Source organism: Rhyacophila brunnea, unplaced genomic scaffold, assembly GCF_057557595.1.
Source record: "Rhyacophila brunnea isolate RB1 unplaced genomic scaffold, BYU_Rbru_1.0 scaffold_9, whole genome shotgun sequence".
Taxonomy (NCBI): Eukaryota; Metazoa; Arthropoda; class Insecta; order Trichoptera; family Rhyacophilidae; genus Rhyacophila; species Rhyacophila brunnea.
The window spans coordinates 12,219,304-12,239,013 of record NW_028233361.1 but is presented as its reverse complement, the minus strand read 5'-3'; positions in this window follow the sequence as shown (position 1 = coordinate 12,239,013).

The window sequence follows — 19,710 nt, the reverse complement described above, 5'->3', positions numbered from 1 at the left end:
CTGAATTTTTTGTCAAAATCTACTGAAAAAATAAATTTTGACTTGGCAGCACTGGGTTGATCGCATAGTCAGTGTTGCCATGTCTATCTACTGAATTTTTAAATTTTGACTTGCAACACTGGGTTGATCGCATCAGTGTTGCCACGTCTACTGAAATTTCGATCTAATGAAATTTTTGTCAGGAAAAGAAGAAATTATGATTATGAGAAGACACTTGTGAGATTATGTCAATATGCACGCTTTCACCAAACACAATCGTTGAATTTCATACATTTTTGTCAATCTGCTGATATTTTGAAGAAAAAATCAAAAAATCTACTGAACTTTGAAAATTTTAGTTGGCAACGCTGGTTGATACCTTTTAAATATATGTTTGGGTTATAATGAGCTAATTAAATGTATATATTATGTTTCATTGGTTCAAAAAAAAAATCATTCAACAGCCTTACAAAAAAAAACAAAAGTGACATAAAATTTTAAAAATTTATTCTTTGCGTTGAAATGACAATACGTGCGCGCCCGCAGTGAAATGAAATAAACATTTTTAATGTGAATTCGTATAAATGTTATTGTTTATTTGAATAATTATAGTTATATACGGGTACTTGTTATAAATGTGAGTTATTACTCGTATATAGTGCTGTGCATTTTTAAATCATTATGAGACGTAAATAATATCACATGTGACCTGTGAAACAACAAATGACGGGTGGTACCTAGTTTTTAAAAGTGATTGTGACTGTGTTAAGTATTTCAAAATTGTGCTCACTTCAAATTATAGTTACTCGAATGCATCTGATAAGTAAATATGTGGTGAGTCAATTGAAATACCGTAATTTAGTATACATGGCGTGATAAATACGCGCAGTGTCAAAAGACTTCCTTTCCGTCAGAGGTGTAGAAACTTAACTTAAACAAAGAACTTAATTCATAAAAATTTAAATAAATCAGTTCTAATATGTTTATATGTTAATCTTATTATGATAAGTTTGTGAAAATCGATTGTATATATCGGTTAAAACGCATTTTAAATTTAAAGCGGCCATCTTTGGTTAGTCGGTTTGAGTGTTGCAAACATTGTGAAAAAATAAATTCCCGACATAATCAGTTGTCAATAAAGTGGCGTGTCGCTGGAAAATGTATCGGGAAATGAATAAAAATCACCGATTTCGGGTCGAATTTCGTCAAACGGCTGTCAACTATGGTTTATTGATATTTCACGATCCGAGAGCCGATTTTTCATTTAAACCTATTGGACATGACGAATAAGACACACAATCGCTCGCAAAAACGGGCAAAGCTGTAGGATAATAATATATAGGAGATAATAATTGAATGTTTTGGAAACAACTTCAGATTTATAATAATAATTGTATGTTTGCAAAGTGGTTGCTTGAATTGGTTTAGAATTTGGTTTTAATGTGTTAATAGAGATAAAATATATTCGAGGATTTTAGCATTTAAATTAACAACGCAGCTTTTTGATACATAATAATTATTATTATTTTCCACCGTATGTAATGAAGTTTAATAAAACCGCTATGTTCTAATTATTGTTTATTTTGTTTAAAATTAAATTTAACGGCTATATTCTGTTCTAAGTATAGTTATATAATATGAAATGCGAAACTTTATACTTTGTTAATTTATGATGCAAAATAAATAATATGAGTTTTGTTTTTTATTGTGTTTTTAATCAACCTAAAACGATGTTGTTGTTAGCGTTGTTAATGAAAAGGCATGCTTGAATAATTTAAATATCACATTTAACAAAAGTATCATTTTTTTTAATCGATTTTATAGAAAACTTAAACAGGAATTATTAAATTTATCAACCTACATATTATAACATGTACACATCTTCTTCTTCTTTGGCCATATCCGCCCCTTAATTGGAGCATATAGACACCACATGGCGCCTCCAAGAATCCCTGTCGCTCGCCAGTCTTCTTGCTTCGTTCCAGGTCAAACCAGCATCCCGTAGCTCCGCCGTATACACTCTGTAGATAGTATTTAGCGGCCTTTCAGGACACCGAAATCCGGTCGGCTTGAAGAACAGGCAAGCCAGGCTGAGGTTATCTTTTGGCATCCACAGCACGTGGCCGAGCCAGGTCCAACGTCGCCTCTTCACTTTCAGCGTGATGAGAGGCTGCTTGGTGCGTTCTATTATCTCCTCGTTGCTCCTAAAGTCATACCACCGCACACCCAGTATTCGTCGCAAACATCTGTTTTCGAAGCTCAGTATATGGTTGCTCTGAGCCTTCGTAAGGTGCCATGATTCGCATATCACATGTACACATATACAACTTTAATTACATAGTAACTTATAACAATTTAATAACTTACATACATTTAAATATTTTGAGAGTAAATATTGTGTTTTAAGTGTAAAATGTTCAACCAATGTGTGCTACATGAACTCTTAATGTAAGAGAAATCCAAAAATTACGAGTAGCGAAACGTGGCATGGTAAATGTGCATGTTGTACATAACGCGTAAAGATCACGTAATAAACCAATGGATAAGGAAGCAGAGAAGAGTATGCGATCTGATAGAGGTCGCTAAGCAGGGGAAGTGGAAGTGAGCTTAACATATCGCTTGGCGAGTGGACTACCACTGGATAAATGCCGTCATACCGTGGTACCCAAGCGGCACTAAACAGGGACACCCTAAAATTCGCTGTTCAGATTCGGTGGATGTACGTGGCACCAAAGAATTAGAAACCCAGAAAAGTGGAGAGAGCTAGGAGGGATCTTCATACAGTGGATCAACCCCGGTTGATGATGATGAAACAAAAAGTGTTTTGGGAACACTTCCAGTTTTTTAATTGTATATTTATCTTTCAATTAAAAAAAAAACATGTACGTATATATTATTTTCTTCATAATTTATTGAAATGTTAAAACCAATTAAATTAAATAAGTAAATTTTACACGCTGATAATATATTAATTTGTATGTTTTATATTTTCGTCACCAGATGTCCCTAGTGGTACTAAAAAGCATCCTTAAAAAGATAGGTAACAACGTAACTATGTTGGTAAACAGTGATAATATTCTCCCTAAGATCTGTCATCTCCTTGAAAGACCTATTGAAAAAACAGTGTCTATTGTGTCGTTAGTATCAACAATAAATCCAAATCTATTTCCATTAACGTAATGTAAAATTGGCCTGTTTTGAATTACAAAAAACAGCAAAAACTGATACAATATTACATATTAAATAAAAAATTAGTAGCTACCTATATCACTATTTAGCAACATTTTCATACACTTTCTTCCTGTATCCCCATCTCTCATACGTTTACGTATATGTTCTGTCTTTTTGGGATAAATGATGATGACGAATTCTGGATGGATGATAGACACGACGTTCGCTCAAACCGTTCAGATTTAACGCAACGAAGATCGAACAAATGAGTTTTGGCTGAGTCACTCTGTAGTTAACTACGGCTTAGCTTTAATAAGCCTAGACGCGTTCGCTGTCTTGACGTAACTGCCTGTACACTTGATCACGGTCAACTCATGACTCGTGACTGCTAGTCGTCTGGTCTTGCGATAATAACTGGAGTTTTTTGGTAGGTTGGAAAAAAGGAATGAGGGCCACTACAATTGGCCCAACCACTATCTTTGTTCTATTGTTTCAGACTCAATTATCTGAGGTCGGTGCTTAAAATGCCGCTAATTCAATAAAACCAGTCTTAGAATTGATTGAACAGAAGTGAAAACAATAATTTAGAAAGTTTCATCGTCAGCGTAATCATAAAGGATCAATGCGTAAGATGGAAGGCGCCTACACGATGGACGCTATAGGTATCTCAATACTTTCAGTTATATTCAAATATTTTTTTATATATAAATAGTGAATATTATAAATTATTAATTTAAGATGTTCACAGCATGGCATTTAGAAACAAGGAAATATTATTTAAGCAGTATTATATAAAAGTTATCAAACAGTAGAAAAGTGTAAATACAAAAAATATAAATTAGATACAAGGAAGTACACCGAATGAGCTAAGCAGACCCTATTTTAAGAATAAATTTTAAGATAATAATATTATGGACAGTAGAATGCAGGTATTGCTGGAAAGATATAACTAGGACATTTAAAATGTGAACAATCCTTAATAGTGACAGACTGACGTTAAAGTGGAGAATAAGTTTTTTGTACAATGTTATAATAGATACTTAGATGATTTATTATAAAGGTATATTACGTCGTCTCCTTCACGAGTAGGTACCTGGGAAATTGACGTATATTTTACACTTCTCAACTATTTTTAGAAATTCTTTTTAAAATCTTTTCGAGTTGTAGACGAAGGTAAAAAAATATTCGTGTTCGATTTCAAGCCGTTTCAAATCTCTTTTCAAGATGGCCGAATTCGGCAGACCGGCAACATTGCTGCAACAAAAATAAAAATATCTCTTCGGACAGGTGCCATAGAAAATCGGTTTGGTGTTTTTTTGTCGATATTTTTCTGGTTTATTTTTTTTTATTTGCAAACAACATATTGGGCCGCTTATAATACGTCAGGTTCATTTTTTATTTATTTATTTATCGGAGAGTGAAAAGCCTTTTTTACGCAACTTGGCTTATTGGAAATATGACCATTTTATTATTTTGTGGGAGAAAAAATGTCAAATTCTTTGGGTACTCAATTCAATTTAAGAGCTATATACGTGTATCGGTGATGAAAGATGGAAAAAAACGGTAGCGGTGCGGTATATTTGTCGCTTTCGACTACAGTAGGTTTCCAAAAGCATACCATGATAATAACCATCGTGTTAAAAACATCTTTTTCGTAGAGGAATGACAGATTCTTCTGGCATTGCGGCCACGATCAAAATCAATTTGGAACAATGTTAGTGTCATTTAAAGGTAATGATAACAAAACCTAAATGAGTCGCCATTTTACAAAAATAAATAGTACCTAGGTACTATTCCGACAAGGTAATAGACACGTGGTATCAATATAATATCTTAAATATAATAAACTGTTTCTTTTATTCGACGGATTATTCACAAGAATTTAGAATGTAATATTCTTTATATTGAACATTACACGATGTCGGCAATTGCTGAGCACTCAATGGTTACAGGACAGAAATTTGACTTTGAAACCAAAATATTGGGTCGGAATAAAGGATATTTCGCACGATTGGTAAAGGAGGCCATTGAAATCAATTAAAACCATGAAAATATTAATAGGGATGATGGATTACGGTTAAAAACGTCATGGCTTCGGGCACTATCACAATCCAATATTCGAGCCGGTATCCCTGGTCGTAACGATTGACAGATTACTCTGAGCAACGTTTGCTCTTAGCTAATCGGATTCCTTTTGACATTCTTATAGCAACGTTTACATTCACATACTTATTATCATATTTTCATCATAAAACATATCATCTCTCGATAATGGCCTCTGCAACGAGCCCGGAACGTCGAGTAAAGAAGGACACACGGTGGAAACCCAAAAATCTACTACGATAACAAACATCCGTGAAAGCTTCAAACATTATATACCTACATAATTTGAAACACTTCAGATATAATACACGTAATACAACCCAAAATACAAAAGCCAATAGCTAAAAATTAACGTAATTTGATAAACACTTCAATATGTAAAAACTACTTTAAATTAATTTCGTTATAATTAGATAGGACAGGACGCCTGTCGCTTAATTGGTAAAGAAAATTGGGGCAAATAAAGTGGATATGGGTGTTATATTTTTTTCAAAGTTTTTTTTAGTAAGTACGAGTAATATTTGATGTGTTTTAAAATTATGTATGTTCAATATCTTTAATTGTTGGATGAAGCCAATATTATCATGGAATTTTGCTGAGAAAATTTTGGTGCTGACTGTGGCTGCTAAAAACCAATTCCTTAATACTGCATGAACTGAACATCAATGAAACATTATCTTCTGTATGCCTATGCCATACTATAAATTTTGCAGACACACTGTTCACCAAAGCCTTGAATTAACTGTTTTATATTAATTTATATGTATGTATGCTAGATGAACAGGGAAGAGGGCGATGAAGTGTAATGATCAGGTGAAGAAAACTACAATGCTTAAGAGGGTGTGGAAAACAGAAAAAGCTGGTTCAGAATTTATCCATGATTTTGACTATTGATATTAGATGGGCCGAGTTGTACCTGCGGGCATGACCACCAAGACATTGAACACGTCCGCTGGGATTGCCCGCTTATGGAAACTGAACGAGCGGAGCTATTTGCCAGGATCCGTCCTCACACGGGTCCAATTGGCCACGAAGATTTTATAGCAACCGCGGCTAACTTTGCGGCATTCGAGAAATTTGCAGCGTCGTATGGGGAGCGGGATAGTCCCGACTCCTCTGTAGACTCATCCATTTCAACTCGTGACACTCAGTATGCGGATACATAGGGCGCTTAGCGTCAGCGGATAGCAGAGCCAGTCTTAAAAGATTATTTTTCTTCCTTCCTAACTTTCTTCTTTGAGCACTATGGTGTATGGTTGTAGCATCAGTCAGTTCCCCAACCTTTTTATATCTGCGAACCGGTAAAAAAGGGTCCCATTTTTCGCGGACCACTAATACTGAAATAAAAATGGTTTTTTTAAGTTATATTTTTGTAATCTTATATTGTGACAGACGACATGGACGAAAATGCTTTTTCGCATGAATAAGTTGTTGAAAATGACATTAATAAATTTAGAGATTTACAGCTTATGGATATTCATCTTCCACTGAAATCCAAAACTATGGAAATAATTTAATGTTCCTTGGGCTGCCCGGTACCATTTGATCCACGGACCGGGGGGGGGGGGGGGGTTGGGACTCTACCGGGTATATCATGTATGAAACAATGGAATAAAATAGATAAAGGAATTATAAAAAAACATGAAATAAAAATATACCCTACTCAGTTATCGTTTGGTTTATGTCTCAAATATAGATAGATCCTACTCAAAACAACGACCGCATTACCTCTTTGGAATTAAATATTTATTTCATATTATTAGAATACCTACATATTATATAAGATGTCGGTAAAGTAGATGTTTACCTTACCATAAAGTAGATATATGAGAATGCATATTGTATATAATGGTTTTTATCTTTTATGAAAAATTACCGTCTTCTTTTACAAAATTTTCTTTGTCATACCGCAAATTTTCATCAGAGTAATATTCAACAGAGACACACAAAGAAGAAAAAAACTTAAGAGAAATTATTTACATTTTTGCTTCACATCTGCGAGTGAAAATGACATTCTCGTACGTATACCAGCGAGAGTTAAAGGATAAATCGCAATTGAATTTTAATAAAAATAATACGAGGCGACCTACTAATTTTTTTTCTGCTTTATTTAAAAATGGTGCATTGTAAATTGAAATGTACATGTACCTACTTAATAAAGAAATAATAACAAAATAAAAAGAACTTTGTATGTACAACGTTTTTAATTTTTCTGTTGAATCATTATAAACTTGACTTGACTAGCTAAATCGATCAAAAAAATTTGTACTTGATAGAAATACTGAATTTTTGAAATGTCATTTCATATTGATTTCTATAGTAACACACGTATATATTATTTAATAATTTAGTTGCTAGGACCCCTTAGCAACCAATAATGGTATCGAAATAACTTTTCATACAAAACAGAATTAACTACCAATAATGAATTCAATTCTACTTAAAGATGGCTAAAAGTAAAAAAAATGGATTGGCATCGTGTTCTGATATATTCTAAAAGTTTTAAATGTCTAGCTAGTCGGAAAGTTAGTTAAAAATCGATTGCAAGATTTGTACCGGACAAATAAGAATACGACCTAAGAAAAACGTTGTAATAATAATAAAATATGGCACAAGGTATACGGGCACTATGGTTAAAAAAAATCAGACAACCTCTAAGCTTTAGTATTAAGAATCATCACCATTACCATCAGACAGGTCTGTTCCAATGCTTGGTAAGGACTTTTTAACTTCTTCCACTGTTTTCATTACATAGCGTTCAGCTGCAAGATACAATTAATATTCATAATAATAAATGATGGCAGATTTTAGAACGATCATCCAGTCCATTTAGTGCATCTTGAATAGCATAGTGTCACTACAGTGTCATTGTGCAGCAGTTATTTACTCACACACAATTTTAATTTTAGCATTCGACTGTACAGATGTACCTACATACCAGTGGCGAGGGACAGGGACGTAAATAGTGCACATATTTTCGGTCATACTTATTTGTTTTCATTTAACTAAGAATACAATTTGCAGGTGGTGCTGGTTGGTTTTTAAAATTCAATTAAACCATGTATAATAAACCAAATCATAATAGTTTAGGTATGCTATTGGCGATCCGACAAAATAGTGCACGTATTTTTGGTTATACTTATTTGTTTACGTTGAATTAAGAATGCATATTACAAATGGTTTTAGTTAGTATTTTAAAATTCACTAAACCCTGCCTAACCCAACCATAATCGATAAAAAATATTCTTATTTGTATAACATGTCTAAAACTATGTAAGTATGGTTTAATGGCATAATTTTAGATATTTTATATATATAGACGAATATTTTTTTACTTTTATCTACTAAAAACTAACTAATACTATTTGCAAATTGTAGACTTAGTTATGAAAACAATGAAAAGAAATATGTTAGACTGACAAAGTTTAGTGTGTACTATTTATGTCGGATTTCAACAACCTTCGCCATGCCTCGCAGCCATGACCTGGCTGCGAGGATTGATAAACATCCCTCGTGATAGCAGGCAAAATTTTCCTGAGAGCAAAAGTGCCCTACGACAGTCAAGAGAGTGAAAAGTGAGTATGCCTTGTAGAAAGGCAGTTGGAAAATAATAATATATATGTATATATCAGGGGCTAATAAGGTCGGTCGCTAAAAATATTTAATTTATTCACCCCAATTACAATGACACCTTACAATGTTGGAAAAGTAATTCAAGCTCATCCAGAAGCTCAAAATAAAATTAATGTGTTCAAAATAAAATAACTATAGTAGTTATGTAAATAAAATTTTCGTATGTACCTACAACACTTTATTTATTTTCTTAGTAAGATTCTATTTTGGTTTTAAAAAAAGTATTATATATGTGATATACCTATATAATATGTTCTTCATTTCAGAAAAAGTAAATCATAATAATATATTGTACTATTTCTTGTTCAAACGAGTCAAAACTACTCGCTCTTACAATCCGCTAGTTCTTATCTCTTCTCTTTCATATAATTATCAATCAATACACTCATATTGTGAAGAACACAAGTGATGGGAACTTGGAAGAAATTCTACAGGAAAATATTATTAAAATAAATGTAAATTTCTATCCTTGCAGTTTGATGAGTCGATAGATTACACGGATATTGCACAACTACCTATGCGCTTTTATTCGATTTGTTTAAGACATGTTTGCTTCAGAAGAATTATAAACAGTTTTACCAATGGAGGAACGATCCAAAAGAGAAGATATATTTAATGCATTTAAGTTGTATATAAATCGTACTCGATTTCCTATTTATAAACTTAGTATAAGTAACGACTGACGGAGCTCCTGCTATGGTTGAGAATCATGTAGGGTTTATTACTTTATGTAAAAATGAGGAAATAGTACCCACTTTTATCAGTTATCATTGCATTATACACCGGGTCGACCAGTTAGGTAAGAAAAATACAAATCACAAATTTGCTCGAATAGTAAAAAAAGTCGCCTGCGGAGTTATTTTCCTCGAGGTATATTTAAATTTTACAATACATGGCTGTGCGATGCAATTTGATGCGATATGATTATTGATGTAATTAAATGATAATTCATATTGTATAGAATTTATTTTAAGTATGTTTCCTGGCAAAGGGTTAGATGTTACTTGGCTACTACAAAATTTCTAATATTCGATATACAGGTAAATTGTGTAACTACGAGGGTGGGTCAATAAGTCCTTAGAAAAGCCGACAGGTGGCGCGACTAGTACTGTAAGCGGTTTGTTTTCATGCAGCGGCACTACCGTTTCAGTATGCTGCGAAGTTTCAATCAGATTGGTCGGGTTGTTGTGTGTTTCTCGTACATTTAAAAAAAAAATTTGCTTGTGGAAAATGGAAAAATGGAAAATGGAGAAAATTGAGTTTAGAGCTGTTATTAAACATTTTAATATAAAAGGGTTAACAGCAAAGGAAATAAAAAATGAGTTGGATTTAGTTCACGGCATATCTGCTCCTTCACTTGCAACTATTTATAACTGGTTAAATGAATTTAAACGTGGTCGTACATCAACAAAGGATGAACCACGCTCAGGACGTCCTGTAGAGGTGACTACACCAGAAATGATCAATAAAATCCACGATATGGTGTTAAGTGACCGAAGATTAAAGTTGAGTGAGATAATTGAGGTTACAGGGATCTCAAAAGGTAGCGTCATTTCTATTTTACATGACAAATTGGGCATGAAAAAAATTTCTGCAAGATGGGTGCCGCGTTTGCTCACAGTCGACAATAAACGCAATAGGGTGGTGGCCTCTAAAGCCCTGTTGTCGCTCATGCAACGCAATCCGGATGAATTTTTTCGTCGCTTTGTGACTGTAGATGAAACATGGATACACCACTATACTCCCGAGACGAAAGAACAGTCAAAGCAGTGGATTGCGAAGGCAAACCATGTCCAAAGAAGGCGAAAACCGTAAAATCAGCTGGTAAGGTTATGGCTACTGTATTTTGGGATGCACGTGAAATTATTTTCGTTGACTATTTGGAAAAAGGAAAAACAATAACAGGGGATTATTATGCATCTTTATTGGACCAGCTAAAAAACAAAATTGAAGAAAAACGGCCTCATTTAAACAGGAAAAAAATCCTCTTTCATCAGGACAATGCCCGTGTTCACACATGTTTACGATCAATGGCTAAAATTGAAGAATTGAAGTTCGAATTGGTCGACCACCCACCGTATTCGCCAGATTTAGCCCCCCCCCCAGTGACTTTTTCCTTTTCCCAAACTTAAAAAAATGGCTAAGTGGACAACGTTTTTTTTCAAATGAAGAAGTCATCGATCGGACAAATGCTTATTTTGAGGACCTTCCGAAAACTTATTTTTCTGACGGTTTAAAAAAAATTGAGAAACGTCTAACCAAGTGGATTGAGCTCCAAGGAGATTATGTTGAGAAATAAAAAAAAAATACAAAAATAAAAACTGTTTTAATGCTTTTTTCTAAGGAATTATTGACCCACCCTCGTATGTTGAAATTACAGTTAATGTGTACCTACTTAATTTTTTTAGAAGTGAAAGATATAATAATTGTCATTAATTCGATGTTTCTGTATCGTTATTTTTTGTATGTATAAAATATCTGTTTTCAAAATACGTATTTGAATTATAAAAAAATGTGTTTTTATTGTTCTCTCATGATATAATTACAAGTGATATCAGTCGATCGCCATAAATATTTTTTTCAACTAGTCGATCATAGAAAAAAAAGGTATGGTTTATAGGTATTTATGATATTTATTGAATTTTACTATTCAGCGTATCCCTGTAGTCTTGCGGTGAGAACTATGAATGCCCACACACTGCTTGCAGCCAGTGTTGCCATAGTATGAAAGATAAGCGAGAGCATTTTAAATATTTAAGTGGCAGATATTCTGTCATAAATTTGTGCTCGGGTAAGACAAAAGACTATTTTTGTGTCAAAGAAATTCAACGTTCTTTACTAATTACTACGCGCCATACTTATCGGCATCCCTGCCAGATAAATTTCAAATACCAACTTAGCTTGATAAAGATAATCATTATAATCATCAGCCTGGATTACTTTACATCTAGACGAAGGTCTCTGCAAGCCAGTGACGTCCCGTGGGGGTAGGCAGATTGGGCGTCGCTTGGGGGTTGCTGTTATTCAAAGAGCGGCAAATCGAGGAGAATCATTAGATATATATAGAAAGCTACCTAAACTTAGTAATAACGGAAATATCTTTCAATTAAAAAATCAGCTTACTGGTTGGAAACTAGGAAAAAGGTACTATAAAATTTTCAAAAAGACTTTTTTTGTCGGGTTCGCGATGTCTAGTTTACTTTTTACTTACACTTTACAGTTATTGAAGTTGTCAGGTGTATTTTTAAATGTACCTATCTGTATATGTACCTACCGTAGACTCACAATATTGTCTATTATAGCAGAGATGGCATTTATATTAGATTTAGTAGTATAAATACCTATATCTTGTTAGTAATGTATCCATACAACACAATTCTTAGATATTGGAGTCATGAAAGGATGATAAAAAGTACTTTATAAAAAAGAAGTGGCGACATTTTGGCACTGCCTAGGGTCAGTATTTTGTTTAGGAACGTCACTGCTGCAAGCTGAGTTTATTTGTGGACATAGGCGATTTTATTTGACGTAGATGATTCAATCGATTCGTCAAAAAATTTTAAATAGGCCCTCGAATAGTTCAATCCAGTCATAAAATCATTAAAGTATACGAAAAGTATACCACAAATTTAGCAAGTATGAATTAATGTTGCCAAAAGCATAAAATGCCAGTATTACACCAAAGACGAAATCTACCCTAACCACTCCCGAATTTATTGTGAAAATTTATTCAAAAATATTATTTAGTTACTAGAACTAGATAAATTGCTAAAATCTTCAAATGCAAATGCTCGTGTATGGATTTTAATATTTTTATTTTTCTTTAAAAGTAGATAGACTGTTTTCAATAAGACTGCAATAAAAAAATGTTTGAAGTTTATGGTTTTGATTTTATTTTTTATCGTGGGTTACAGTCAGTGCCTCGTGAATCCGCGTCTCTAAACTCCCCACTGCATGACGTGCATTTCGTTATCATTTGTATCTAACAACATAATATAATTTAATCCAGCGGTTTCTAGATCTACCGTTTGGACGTTTTGTAGCACTGGACTGGATTTATCCAGCCACTGTCACTTTTTCAAGGTTCGGTCTGCTTAAACGAATTGTCGCGAATGGTAATATGGCGTTTCTACTAAAGGTTGCATTCTAAGGATTCCGTTCCCAAATAACATGGCAACGTCGCTGGTTGAGCCAAACTGTGGTCGCATTCATCATTAGTCCCCACCTACTCAAATCCCCTTATTTATTATTGCCACAAGATCAGACGATAAGTAATAATTACGGGTCATAATACGATCGTGATGGCGAATAAGGCAGTTAGCTTGAATGACATCAAGTAAGCGATCGTGTTGCGAGCTCCTGATGGCTTAGCCGTCATTAATTACCGAGTGACAAAACATATCTGTTCGACCTTCGTTGCACTAAGCCTGTTGCGGGTTCAGTGAACGTCGCGTCCATCAATAATCCATCCTGAACTTATCATCATGATTCATCAACCTCATAATATATCATCCATCCAAAAGTGTACCTATCATCCGTTTACCTGTGCGTGAGTGCGTGAACACAGCACTAGTTCCAGTGCACGCCAGCACTCTCAACATCAACGGTCAGTGTCTGGCATTCTGTGTAAACCCCTCCCCCCTAGATTTGTAATCCACCATCCTGCATCACCTTCAAACTTACAGTCTACTGCTAAAAGCGCCCGCTTTTGGCCATTGAAATTTTAAGAAAAACAGATAGTGAATGCCATTTTGATAGCTGGATTTTGATGCCATGTGTTAACGTAAATAATCGGTACTCGTTTCAATAAAATTATGATGTAAGTATTTGAAACTAGTAAACGACTTTTATAACATTTTTATTTGACAACTATTGATTAGCTTTTCAATTTCGCCACAAAGGAAGCCACTCGATTGACTCATTATGCGTTATGGACACAAAAATCGGCTACATAACAAATAAGCCAATTTATTGACATGACTATGCATAGGGTTCTTTGTTTGTTAAAATATTTACTTTACCAGAAACTGTATCATATTAACGATTATAAATATATATTATTTCATTTCCAAGAATTAATTATTATTATCAGAAAAAACATTTTCTACGATCGTAAATCATTTCATGCGCCGTAATTTTCTTTCTCTCTCGACGTCACGTGTCAAATGAATAACCAATGAGGTTGCTTGTTATATTTTGTTTTCTTTTGTTGGCCAATCCGCCGCGAATTCCCGCGAGATATAATTATTATTTTTTCTATTGAAAACTCGACAGCGTCTGTTGATACAGCTATGGTATGCATGACGTGATATTATTTCGGTCAACATTACGTCAACATAAATGAAAATAACTGAACACATAAAAAACAACGTTGATTATGCTTTGTTGGGTTTTGTAAAATAATTGATAGTACCTATACATTTTTGATTTACCGATGGACGCAGTACAAGACGAAAAAAATGTTGGAAATACACGACAGTTCAATAAAACAGTAATACAATGTACTACGGTTGTTAACAGTAGCGTGCGATGATTTTTGAGATGATGGATGTTTCTCAAAATAAGCAGTTTAAAAATGTATTAAATATGTATTTGACATTGCAATCGATATACCTACTTATGCAGGATTTATCTGGAAAGTGTACTTTTCCCTATTCATTTTACAGCTATATTTGCAACGCAGCGATTGTAACAAAATACGGGTAACATTTAGGTAGCTTATTTTCAAATTAAATAATGTTATTTATTTATTTAAGGGCCCACATGCTCAGCGGAAGTCAAAATGGAGCTTTTATGGTATTTTCAGAGCATAACGGTGGACATTCCTTAAACGTTGTAGATAATCTATTTATATAATTTTGAAGCCTCTTTATCCTTTATATTTATTTTAAACATTTGATGACTGCATAAAGTATTTTTATTACATAAAATAGTATTCTTTCAAACCTCTCGCTCTAATGTTTTAGAATAAAGTCATATTTCAGTACATCCATGTGCAGTGGTGTTAAGATTTTTTTCGATTTATTAACTTTTAAATATATTTACATAACCATTAGTAAAATTATGTTAAAATTATATAGTGACATATTTACGATAAAAAAAATATATTTTAAAATTTTTGTGATCCCAAATTTGACAAGAATTAGGTATTTTATTATTCAAAAAATGGGCACGATTAACACATTTGAAGATAATTCTAAAGATACTGATTATAAGCTATGTCCTTGAACATTTAAATTTGATAAACATTCTACGAATAATGTTTGCTTTATAATAATTATTGACCAATGAATAAGGTAGTATTTTTTTGAAATACGCCATTTCTATTGGCATTTCCCAGTGGCTAAGCTACAACATACGGCCGTAGGCATAAATTGACAAACGATAAATGAAGTAAGGAGTAAGATCGTGATCACGTGCGTTTGATCATGTACCGTTTAAAAAAAATCGGTTAGGTCGAATTTGGAACCATAAGGATTACGAAATATAATTTTTTATCGTAAATATGTCACTATATAATGTTAACATAAATTTTACTAATGGTTTTGTAAATGCGTTTAAAAATTAATAAATCTAAAAAATCGTAACACCATTGCTCATGGACTTACTGAAATATGACTATATTTTAAAACATTAGATCGAGAGGTATAAAAGAATACTATTTTATGTAATAAAAATACTTTATGCAGTTATCAAATATTTAAAATAAATTTAAAGGATAATAAGGCTTCAAAATTATATAAATAAATTATCTACAACGTTTAAGGCATGTCCAGGGTTATGCTCTGAAAATACCATAAAAGCTCCATTTTGACCTACGGTGAGCATGTGGGCCGTTAAGCTCTTAAGGATATATACAATTTTAGAATTATCTTGGAATAAATTAAGGTGTGCTGCATCCACATCATCTATAAACCGCACGTCACTGGTTGTTAAATATTTTTTATTTAGTAACTTTTTATAAACCAGCGTGTTATTCTATATACAAGACTGCTATCGAGGGTGGTTTTTTTATATTTTTTTATTGAGGTATCATAATTTTTACAATAAGTTAAGTAGTTGTAAGTGATACAATAAGTGCTATGTTTTAACAGAACCTGTTTTGGCTGTGAAATATCACGAAAAATAAAAATTACAAAAAAATTAATGAGAAGAATGAAACTTTTGTACATTTTTTAATATTTTTTTAAATTCAGGTGTTAATTTTGTGATTGATATTCTCAAAACTACTTCTAAATGGGCATCGGAGATATTTGATCGTAAAGAATTTTTATCGAGGTTCATGATTGAAAATTTTTGTTCACATAATATATAGGTTGGTCCAAAAATAACGAACATTTTTCTTGCATAATCTTTAAGTTGGTCGAATTTATCTGAATTAAGTGCATTGTAAAATTCTGAGATTTCTTCATGACGATGCAATTCTCTTAAATCAGTGTCACACTGCAGATTAATAATCTCAAAATGTAGCTCTGTCGGTACACTATCAATCAGTGGCGCTACCGGGAGGGGGGGGGGAGGGGGCAAGGGGCCCTGGTACCCCCCAAACATGAAAATTATCAGAATGATTTTAAACATTTAAATTGAAAGCCAATAAACTATATCTTGGGCTTAGGCAAATAACACGGCAAAAAAATGATTTGTAATTCTCAGCACCCTTTTAAGAAAAATTTCTTTTATTTTAATTTCTAACACGAAAATTTCGAAACACTAATGTCAGGTTTTTTAGAAACCCAATCCCTAATGGAACTGTCAAAAAATTCTCGGTGTCCACCCAAATTTCGGAGTGGTGTAGGTCATGGCTGGGAAGGGCTGACAGGGCTCTAGCTTGGGGGTCTGGGCTGTAGGGGACCCGGCGTGTCGGGTTGATCAGATAAGTGAGATAAACACACATCATAAATTAGCTTTAATAGTAAAAAAGTCACCTGCGGAGCTATTATACTTCATGGCCATAAACATTTTCAATGATATAATTGTGCAATATGTTTTTTGATTATTGTGTGTCGATACTCGACAGCTCCATTATTAAAGTAGATGTATTAAAAATCGCCAATAATTCACTGTATAAGTAGGTACCCTTAATTTGAACTAAAACACAATTTGAAAAAAGTTAATGTAGTGTTTCACACTGCCTTTAATCTTAGCGGTAGGTAGGGGCTCGCCAAATATCCAAGCCTGAGGGCCCGTTTCAGGATGTGGGGACCATGGTGTAGGTACACCGAGTGCAATAGATACACGACCGATAAACGAGAAATTAGGCTGTGAAGAAGAAAACGAGCCTATGGAACTAATTTGAATTCTCCTCCTTGCCCCCCCCCCAATATTAAATCCTGGGTGCGCCACTGCTATCAATATCTATTGATCTACATACAATATCTACATCCCGAGCGAGATTACAATCCGAAATGTCTTTCCATTCATTCCCAATCGATGTTCAACGTAGAAAATAGTGGTTACATAATGTGAGACGAGACGCAAGGAAGACGTACTGAGATAATACATTTACGACACAACAAAATATTCAAATTTTAATCTACTGTCAATATTTTTTAAAAATATATAAAAAAAGTTATTCGTAATCAGAAGTACAATTAATGATGGCGGGCCGCAAAAAATACCCGCGGGCCGCAGTTTGCCCCCCCCCTGACGGTTAACTTATTGTAAAAACGTTTTTAAATGTATTCCGTTGTCCCCATTATTATTATCTGATGTATTCATATGCTTTCCATTTAAAAAATAGGTAGACATTCCTTATATCATGTTTACATTTAAAAACAACAAAAGAAGATTATTTAAGTATTTTAAGATGAAATTGCTAGTATCATTATCATCAAAGACGTATCGGCAAAAGAAGATACTTTCAAAATACTTTATTTCGTGGCACTGAGCGGAAAAGATTTTCCAGAGTAAAGCGAGAGTAAAAACTTCTCACAAGTAACGGGAATTGGATTATGTGAGACGGGGAAATACTTTATGCACACATATCGAATTCACGGACCGGAAAGGTCGCCGTTTCTTCTGACGGTTATTCCCCGGAAAACTTCCTCAACGACATTATTCGAAGCAATCGCGCCGAGCTTAATAGACACAATGAAACAGTGAACAGTTCCACGGGATTTATAAGTGAATTTGGCGCAGGTGTTGTGAATTTCCAGCTATTTAAATTGTATTGAAAAACTTTTTAATTGAAGGTAAACCAATTAATATTGTTTAGTGCTAAAACTGAGTGTGGGGGCATAGTAATTGAATGGGTAGGTAGGTACCTACGATTTGTTTTTAAGTGGTATTTACTTCACAAGTTTTAGCCAGGCCAGGTTTTAATGCATATCGATCAAAAAATAAGAATTTTGAGTATCTTTGATAGCTAAGTCCGAACAATAATAATTTGTAGACGTCGTATTTAAGATGTATTATGCAAATATGAAGTCCTTACAAAAATCATATTATTGCCATAAAAGAGTATTAGTGTTAACAGTTTTTTTACAGCTAAATTCACCGTAAGCTGTTGTGATATTTTTACTAGTTGTTATTTTTACTAACCAATTTACAGATCTAAAAATATTTGTTTTAGAACACTAACCTAATTAATTAAAAATGAAAAAAAGAGACACTGACTAAATTATACCGGTTATGGTTGGTATTATTATGGTGTATGATGGACAATACAATAATATTATTGTGTTTTATTTTAATTAATACAATGTTTTTCACAAATTAAACGGTTAAAATTATCAAAAGTACACCGCATAATACATTACTTTAAAAACTAATAAATAGCTACTTATATAAAATATTTTTGGTTGCGCTTTTTGCAGTGGACTGTAAATTGAAGATGCTTGTGGATTATGGATCTGGTAGGGGGGATGTAAGTGATTCAATCCAAGCACTAACATTTGATGTTGAGAGGGCTGGTACGCTGGAGCTGGTTCGGTGTTCACGCACTCACACATTGGTAAATGGACTCATGGTTTGATTTGTGTTTTAAAATAAATTATGATGACAAGTTCAGGATGGATGATAGACGCTACGTTCACACAAACCATATCAGATTTAGCGATACAAAGGTCGAACAGATGCGTTTTGGGTGGTTAACGCGGCTTTGGTCGTATCGTATCAGATCACGGCGCGATAGAGTCTTGGCTTTAACAGGACTAGGCGCGTCCTTGAAGTAACTGAATGTAGCTCACAATCATGGTCGACTCATGACTCGTAACTGCTGATCGCCTGGTCTTTGAGGTAGGTGGGAAAAAGCGACCATAATTGGCCCAACCAATTTTGTATTGGGTTTTGTATCGATTCTAGAATGTTTTACGTTCAATAATTAGGTTATAGAAAAAAATATTTTCTATGTTTTACATATTATATTAAAATACTTATATTTGAGCTTCTTTTAATTTTTTGCACTATTAATATTTGCAATGTTTTGTAAATATTGTTCACACAAATATTCTAAGCAATAATTATCGTGCAATGTATAAAAAACATATAAATCTAAGCATGTAGCTGTAATTAACTAATACAAGACGTTTTTATGTCATTAAACATAAGAAAAAATCGGATAACATAGCTTTTTTGTTAAGTGCAAAAAAAAAAAATATATTTGACTAATTTAATCGTTGGCCTTATTTAAAAACGTCAGCTTTAATTAGTACCTACATTATTATATTTAGACTACGTTTGTATAGAATATTTTCTGTAATATACTATTATTTGATCCCTTTATATTTCCAAGTGTATTTTGTATAAAGTGTAAAATAAAATATAAACATCCTTTTTCGCACGCCACTGGTTCACCCCAATCACTATCATTATTTTGGCCTCTTC